Source organism: Chiloscyllium plagiosum, unplaced genomic scaffold (assembly GCF_037043375.1).
Source record: "Chiloscyllium plagiosum isolate Xiang-an unplaced genomic scaffold, Cpla_swu_hap1 HiC_scaffold_5, whole genome shotgun sequence".
Taxonomy (NCBI): Eukaryota; Metazoa; Chordata; class Chondrichthyes; order Orectolobiformes; family Hemiscylliidae; genus Chiloscyllium; species Chiloscyllium plagiosum.
This window is the reverse complement of record NW_028270143.1, coordinates 53,810,156-53,818,321: the sequence shown is the minus strand read 5'-3', so window position 1 is coordinate 53,818,321 and position 8,166 is coordinate 53,810,156. Positions and strand designations below refer to the sequence as shown.

The 8,166-nt window shown below is 39.5% G+C and overlaps 1 long non-coding RNA gene across 1 annotated transcript in view; it reads right to left on the bottom strand.

The window, feature by feature from the left end:
* Positions 1-343: 343 nt before the first annotated feature.
* The window catches only part of LOC148149933 (uncharacterized), a 29,059-nt gene continuing 21,236 nt past the window's right edge, over positions 344-8,166 (bottom strand). The window contains exons 3-4 of the long non-coding RNA XR_015757107.1: positions 601-692; positions 344-478 (exon numbers count right to left, since the gene is read on the bottom strand). This is a non-coding gene — a long non-coding RNA (uncharacterized LOC148149933). The remainder of the gene's footprint in view (positions 479-600; positions 693-8,166) is intronic.

Sequence of the window (8,166 nt, the reverse complement as noted above, 5' to 3'; positions counted from 1 at the left end):
ATAAAACATTTGGGTTTATCCAACAATTTTGTGCGCACTTTTACTGATTCCAGGCTTTTATTTACAGATTTTGTTTTACTAAATTCAAATTCTCAAACTGCCATTTTGGAATTTAAAATAACTAGGTCTGGCAATGATGAGCCAACTGGCCTCCTTCTGCACTATAGCAATTCTGTGATTCCGTGATTGTAGTCTGGAAGTATATATTACCATATAGGCGAAACATCACTAACAGATAAGCAAAGAACAAATACTCCACCATAGCAACATCGTCATTACACAGGAATCCTCATAGTTAGCACATACGATGTCAGAAGTCAAGGTAGAAAGCAGAACAACAAGCCACTATTCAAAGGGGTTTAATTTGAAAATTCTCTCCAGTGAAGCTAAAATGGGTGAGATGCTGCATCCTGAGCTAGTGCTGAAATCCTTTTATTGAACCATTCCATTTAGTGAGATGATCAGACAAAGAATAAGACTGTGGGGGGAAGAAAGGAGCAGTCAAAACACAGCAACAAAAGAACCACAAATGCAACACAGCAAAGGAAGCACTGAAGGAATTGCATCCTAGCACCCAGTAAGCACAGCCTGAATACTTGCCAAGATATTCCAATTTGATTTTCCTGCTTGCACGCACTTTACAGAACGATATGCCAGTACTTTTCATGGTCTTTTCAAATATTCTGACTCAACTATATACAATCAAACATACGAATATACAAGAGAGAAAATCAGCAGGAAAACAATAGCCCACATGGACATTCCAAGCATAGTTCCAAGGCACTACAGAAAGAGTTAGAGAGAAAGTCGGTGGAGAGGTCAATCTAAGTCACTCATCTACAGAGGTCCAAGAAACAGGCAGTCTATGGACAGAGACCTATAACACGCCTTTTCAACATAGAATTGTGGAGAAAATAATTTCAAATACATCAAAATGTTTTTAAAAATCACCAAATGAAAGATGCATTTTATATTCCTTGAAATTTACAATTTAAAACACCAAAATAGATCATGAAATTTTTGATAGCTTCTATCACAACCTTCCAAATCTATAACATCTGTATTATGAATCTACAAATGCAACGCAGTATATTTGTTTTGTTCCTCTGCTTATAATGTTCATAAAAACAGCAATTATTCCAGTGTTATTTAAAAATCTAATGTTGCAATACTTAAGCAGGCAAAGTGACTAATAACAATTCATGTTAACTAGGCTTTTTAAGAATGAATACAGGCACATATTACACTTATGTCAAACTTCTTGGTACCACAAATCTTGGGCAGGTTTTCCAGTACCAATGTTCTTTTGAAAGAAATGCCTCAATAGTACAGGAAATTGGTTTTGGTTGACAAAGTTTTAACAAAATAGGAAAGTAATTCTTAATAATACCAAGTTACGTAAAACAGTGAAATAACCACAACATCCAGAGTTCAGCAAGAATCTTGAAAGATGCAGCATAACCACATTTCTCCAAAGCAAGGGTTAATATGCTGTTTCTGTTAACCAAACATGACTGCATAACAAACAAATTGGAAGGAAATTTCAAGAAGTAAATTCTGGAAATGATCAACAGGTCAGTCATATTTGGATCATAACTGTTTATAATTAGGTTTCCACAAATCAAACTGATATGAGGAAAATACCTTTATTTCAGATATAAGTCCATGGTTATTTCTTTCTTCAGGTCTCATGAATCATTGAGATTTTTAAGGCTCTCATTTTGCAACCACTTTAGAAATGAATAAATCTTAAGTACGTAAGGCAGTTCTTGCATTATAAAGTGTCAGTCCATGCTTGCAGTTTACTAGAAATCAAACGTCCATCTGCCAACACTGACTGACGCAACATCCCAGTCACAGAAATAGCTGATAAAGCAAAAGATTTAGAAGATTCAAGCCATGAGGTCCTTTTGATAGTGACCCATTCTATTCAGAATTACAGTATCAGACCACCAATATAGGGCCATGTGGAGGAGTGGAATGCATGTTTACTTCCTCCATTATTTTGAGTTTAATGCATTAGTCACAGCATTCCAGAAAGATGCTTAGCAGTGGCAAGAAAGAGCTGCAACTCAATGTGCGAGCCAATAAACCCTTCTGAATGGAAGAACAATGAAAGAGACTAGTGCAATGTTAGGAACAGGTCTCTTTCATGTCCAGGAATGAATGCTGAAGGGGCTTCCAAAGCAAAGAAAGGAGGGCTGCTTTACTCTCATGAAGTAGTGCCATGGGTTTTTCCACATCTATAATAAGGGCAAATAGGTATTTTAGCTTTAAAATCTCAACAGAAAAATAAGAAGTCTAAACCATGCAGTATTCCTTCAGTACTGCATTACATTGTCAAATTAAATGCTCAAAAATTGAAAGTGGGTCTACAACCAACAACTTTCTCTCTCTGAAGTGAGAGTGCTATTGTTATACTGGGACTGACACAAAGCAGTAAGAATTATCAAACTTTATTTGGTAACCCACTGAATGGTGAACTTAAACATGGGCTTATGCATATTTGGAGCTGTTGAAGATGAAATCCTGTTTAGTTTTTCAGATGAAGGATTTCTAATGAATAGCGATTACACACTCTCTTGCCAGTTCCAGTTTCTTGGCCATTAAAATTGGTCATTTTATTCAGAGAGGCGCTAAGATGACTGAATAGCAAGAAAATGGAAAAACAACTCAACTCAAATCTCAGATATGAAAAGATATTGTGCAAAATCTCTGAAACTAGTCACTTTGTATTTTTTATTTTTATTTAATGATTGGGACTGGCTACCTGTCAATCAAAATGACAATGACTTGTACATCAAGCTTTGAGTTCAATCACCTTAGCGATGAGGCAGAGCGGTCACACAGATGGGAGAAAAGGAAGCAAATCCCGCGCCCTGGATCTAAAGACCGTGCAGGATGTCCTGCCCCATAAGTGAAAAGATCTGTGGGTCAACGGTCAGTCTGGTCAGTCACAATGAAGATCCACAGCAGAAACTCATGACTCTCAGTTGTATTATCCTCAATTCAAGGGACAGCCAAAACAATAGATAAAATTTAGTTCTGTTCATTGGGACAGGCAATAACTGCTGGCCAGCTAATGATGCCCACAGCCCATGAGTGAATAAAACAATCCCATCAGGCTACTCTTCCTTCAGGAGGCAAACTGACATTTTGGGCAGGAGCCCTTCATCAGGAATGAGGCTGGGAGCCTCCAGGGTGGAGAGATAACTGGGAAGGAGATGGGGCTGGGGTGAAGGTAGCTAAGAGTACAATAGGTGAATGGAGGTGGGGATAAAGGTGATAGGTTGGAGAGGAGGGTGGAGCAGATAGGTGGGAAGGGAGATTGGCAGGTAGAACAGGTCATGAGGATGGTGCTGAGCTGGAAGGTTGGAACTGGCGTAAGGTGGGGGAAAGGGAAATGAGGAAACTGGTGAAGTCCACATTGATGCCATGGGGTTGAAGTGTTCCGAGGCGGAAGATGAGGCTTTCTTCCTCCAGGCGTCGAGTGGTGAGGCAGTGGCAATGGAGGAGGCCCAGGACCTGTATGTTCTCGGCAGAATGGGAGCGGAAGTTGAAATGTTAGGCCACGGGGCGGTAGGGTTGATTGATGCGGGTGTCCCGGAGATGTTCCCTAAAGCACCAGATGGCCTCCTTCTTTCAAGACTGTAATTACCCCTCCTTTGGAGTTGAAGATGCCCTCCAACGCATCTCATCCACGTCCTTTCCCACCGCCCTCAAACCCCATCCCTCCAACTGCAACAAGGACAGAACCACCTGGCACGCACCTTCCACCCCACCAACTCCGCACAAACTGCATCATCCATCGACATTTCTGCCACCTACAAATGGACCCCATCACCAGAGATATATTTCCCTCCCTGCCCCATCCACTTTCTGCAAAGACCGTTGCCTCCGTGACTACCTGGTCAGGTCCACGCCCCCCAACAACCAACCCTCCCCCTCCTGGCACCTTCCCCTGCCAGTGCAGGAATTGCAAAACCTGTGCCCACACTTCCTCCCTCACCTCCATCCAATGCCAAAGGAGCCTTCCACATCCATCAAAGTTTCACCTGCACTTCCACACGTCATTTATTGTATCCGTTGCTCCCGATGCGGTCTTCTTTACACTGGGGAGTCTGGATGCCTTCTCGCAGAGCGCATTAAAGCACATTCACTCGCTTAGTTATCCAGATCTGGTGATGCTCAGTGATGGGGAACGCTCAATGCCTGCACACAATAGCCAGTGGCACATTTGGTGGATTTCTAAGTGATGTTTGAGTGGAGTTGTCTTCTGCGTAGGGAAAAAGTCCAGAAGGAAAGGTAGGTCCTGGTATTAGTGCTAAACTACAGATTTACAATAAGCCCCTGGAAATTGTTGAAAGTTTTTTGCTCCCTAATGCAACAAACACTGGTAGATTTCTGTCTGTGAAACATCTTGGCGTCCTAGATGGTAGAGGCGATGGGTTTGGGAGGTTCTGCTAAAGGAGACTTAGTGGTCATGACTATTATAATTAGACTGAAGTGCAGAAATAAATAAGTCTTGCTAAAATTGTACAGGGTTTTGATGAGACCACAGCTGCAGTACTGCAAGTAGTTTTGATTTTCACATTAAATGTGTACAGAAAAGGCTCTCTGAGTTGGTTCCTGGAATGAGGAGGTTGCCCTATGATAACAAGCTGATTAAACTGGGGTTATATTCTTGGGAGTTGAGATGAAAGAGAGGTAATTTCATTGAGACCTACAAGATTCTGAAGGGGCTTCATGGAGTAGATGCTGAGAAATCATTCCTGCTGGTTGGGGAAATGTGAAACACAGGGGCATAGCCTCAGGATAAGGAGCTGATCATTTAGGACTGAGATGAGGGGAAATTTCTCCGCACAAATGATTGCGTAACTATGGAATTCTCCACCCTAAGGACTGTGGATGATTCATTATTGAATTTATTTAAGACTGGGACAGACAGATTACTCAGGGAATCCAGGGATAAGGGGAGTAGGCAGGAGTCAGAGTTGAAGCCTAAGATCAGCCATGATAGTAGTGAGAGGTGGAGAAGATTCAATGGGCCATACCATCGACCCAATCCTATTTCTTGTATTCTTATATGACATGATTGACCAACATGGCATTGCAGCTAATTAGAAAGTCTAGACCATGATTGTAAAATACTATCCAGTCAATTCTCATTAGAGCCTTGCTCTGCTCATATCGTCATATTTGCATTTATGCATTCTAATTCTTGATATAGGATTGGCTGAAATCTGGTGATTACCTAGATTTAGCATTCTTCAGTCTTGCACTGTTTAGTGTGAAAATTGTTTGGTTCCTTGACTGTGTTGACGCTGCTCCTTAAGCTCTGCCTGATTTGAAGAGGAAAGACTCAAACTGAAACATTGAATACTAGAATCGTGTCATTGAAAAGTCCATTGAATATAATGTTGTTACAAACCTCATTCATTCTTTCTAACATTTCCTTCTATAATTAACTTCTAATGTTAATTTTTAAAATTTATCAGAAAAGACTGGGATTCTGTGTAAGGTTCATGTTTCAGTCCAGTCCTAAAGTGAATGAACAATGTTGCCAGAAACATAAACATTTTCACATTTGACAATTTGTATGTCTTTTTTTTATTGTGATACACAATACTGACCAATTTTAAAAGTTAACTTTACCATTTTTTGTGAATGGAAGATGTGAGAATTCTATTTCAAATTATATAGCTGTCTCGTAATTTTTCTTAAATAACAGCAAAATGGATTGAAGCTGTTAAAGAAAAGGCAATAATCCATTTAAAATTAATAAGTGCAATCCTTTGGATACAAGGTTCATACTTGAAATGTTAACCTGTTTATTTTCACTAAAGATGTTCCCATTCCTGCTGAGTGCTTCCAGTTTTGTGGGTTTTTGAAACAGGTCTTAGCATCTGGGATTAAATAGAAACAAAGGACTTTCATGCTGCTATGTTCATTACTAATGCAGCACACTGCAATTTCAACTCCAAAGAATCTGCCTTTCAGAAATTTGTGTCCACCAGGCACCATGATTTGTAGTTCAATTTGTGGATGTGCATTCCTATCAATCCTGAAACACCCAGGATACAAGGAACAAAGAATGAAGATTGGAGAAACTGCAAAACAATTCAGACAGCTGGATCTTGTTCAAAAACCGAAAGCCTCATTACTAAATATAACATCTCTGATTACTGACAGGAGAACTCATTGCTGATATTTCCAGCATTCAAATTGCTGTCCATATAGCAGCACCTACATCACCTTACCAGCCCACGAAGGTTCACATAAAATAGATCTATTCAGCTAAGTACAGCCATCTGTGACTTCAGTGAGAAAGTAAACATTAATTTGAAACAGGAAATCCTGTTCTCTAGTCATGCCGCCACTTCCAGTAAAATGACTAAATGGAAGGATTTCACATCCATCGTTTTATTACCTGTAAAGATCATATTTGTATCACAACAATAAAACTATTATTTTACAAATAAAGAAATAGGAAAATAAACATTTTTGCTCCATCCATTCTTTTCCAATTTCTGTTTAGCCACTTTCTGCCTTTTCTATTTCCATCCTTCCTGCCTTTCTGATAGTTCAAGATACAAGGAAATTCTTTTTTAATTTAATCTTGTTGTGACAAAAAGATTGAAATAGGGTATGGAAATAAATCCAAGCTGTGTCAAAATGTTGTAACTCATTTGGCAAGTTAAAATAGAACATAGAACACAGAACAGTACAGCACAGGAACAGGCCCTTTGGTTCACAATATCCGTGCTGATCATGTCTGCAACTGTCTGTACGTGGTCCACATTTCTCTACTCAATGCCTGTTTGTGTGTCTGTCGAAATGCCTCATAAAAATGCAATACCTATGGAGTTGAATTTTTAAAATTAATCCAAAAGAATATGAACAAACAAAACGGACCCTGTAACTGAAGAAGCATCACTGAACTCAAAACATCTGCTTTCTCTCCACTGTTGAGTTTCTCCAGAACTTTTTGGCACTGGAACTAATTACTCAGGGTGTGCTACAGGTGATCACAATCCAGGCTATGTCCAAGAGGAAAGGAGTTGCCTTCACTGAACAGCCACCTTCCATTGTTAAAACTCATAAGATTAAAGTTCTCCACATACTATTGCCTTACTCAGCATGGAAGAGTTCCTCTCCAAAAGACATTCAGATGATTATGGGACCTCGAGATAAGGTAACTAAATAAACACCTGGATTGTCAGGAATGATTACTCCAAAGAGGACATCTAAGAGATTGAAGGTTGTCAAGCAGAGGGAGAGTAAACAGACCATGCAAGGACCAGACCAGGATCATGGTCAAGCTCACAACTAAGGTCAATAGTGCCTAGGCTTAAAACCTATCATATCTCCAAGTCCAAACTTTAAAAAGAACACATGTGAGAAGATTTGTGAAACCTCCAGAATGCCTGACTTTGTGATGTCAGAGACTTGAGGGTTAATGGATAGTGGCAAACGTAATAATCATATACATGGATTTACAAATGTTAACTGTGAGATAAAATGTAGGAGGAGGCATGCTTTAAGGTAATGGATTTGAAAATGTTAATTTTGAAAATTGCATTAAGGTCCATCTAATCTGATGATGTCCTTAAGTCTTGGATGCGGATGTTGGGCGAATACCTCTGGAATTTGAACAGGATAGATATATCATCTAGGTCTTATTAGCAATATCTCACCAGCTTCGGTAACTTGAACTGTGTGTCTTCATGCGATAAACCTTTTTACTTGTCTTTATTTTTGATTGTGGACAAAAATGGAACATGATTCTTATTGCAGACTCAAAAATATTTGATTTTTTTTCTGTTAATTTCTCTTTGCTTCAGGATTTAAATTGCCCCATTTCATTGCTTTAATTCTGTTTTATGATGTTCTTAGCACTGTGCCCTCGGTATATCCTGGCGGTGATTCGGATTTCCCGACTGTAGCCGTGTCTCATGGTATGTATTCACTGTGGTGGTGATTCTTTTTTACACCTGTAGCGTTCTCAACCCTTTTGTTTGTACTATACATTTTCCCTCTTACCAACTGCTTAAAGATGTTAACTCACTTCGTGTTTTGGAAATTTCTACACATTGGTCCAATAGATTTTTTCACCATTGTACTTTGTGATATCAGTTGTCTGGATGGGGTCGGTTTGTGATGCAG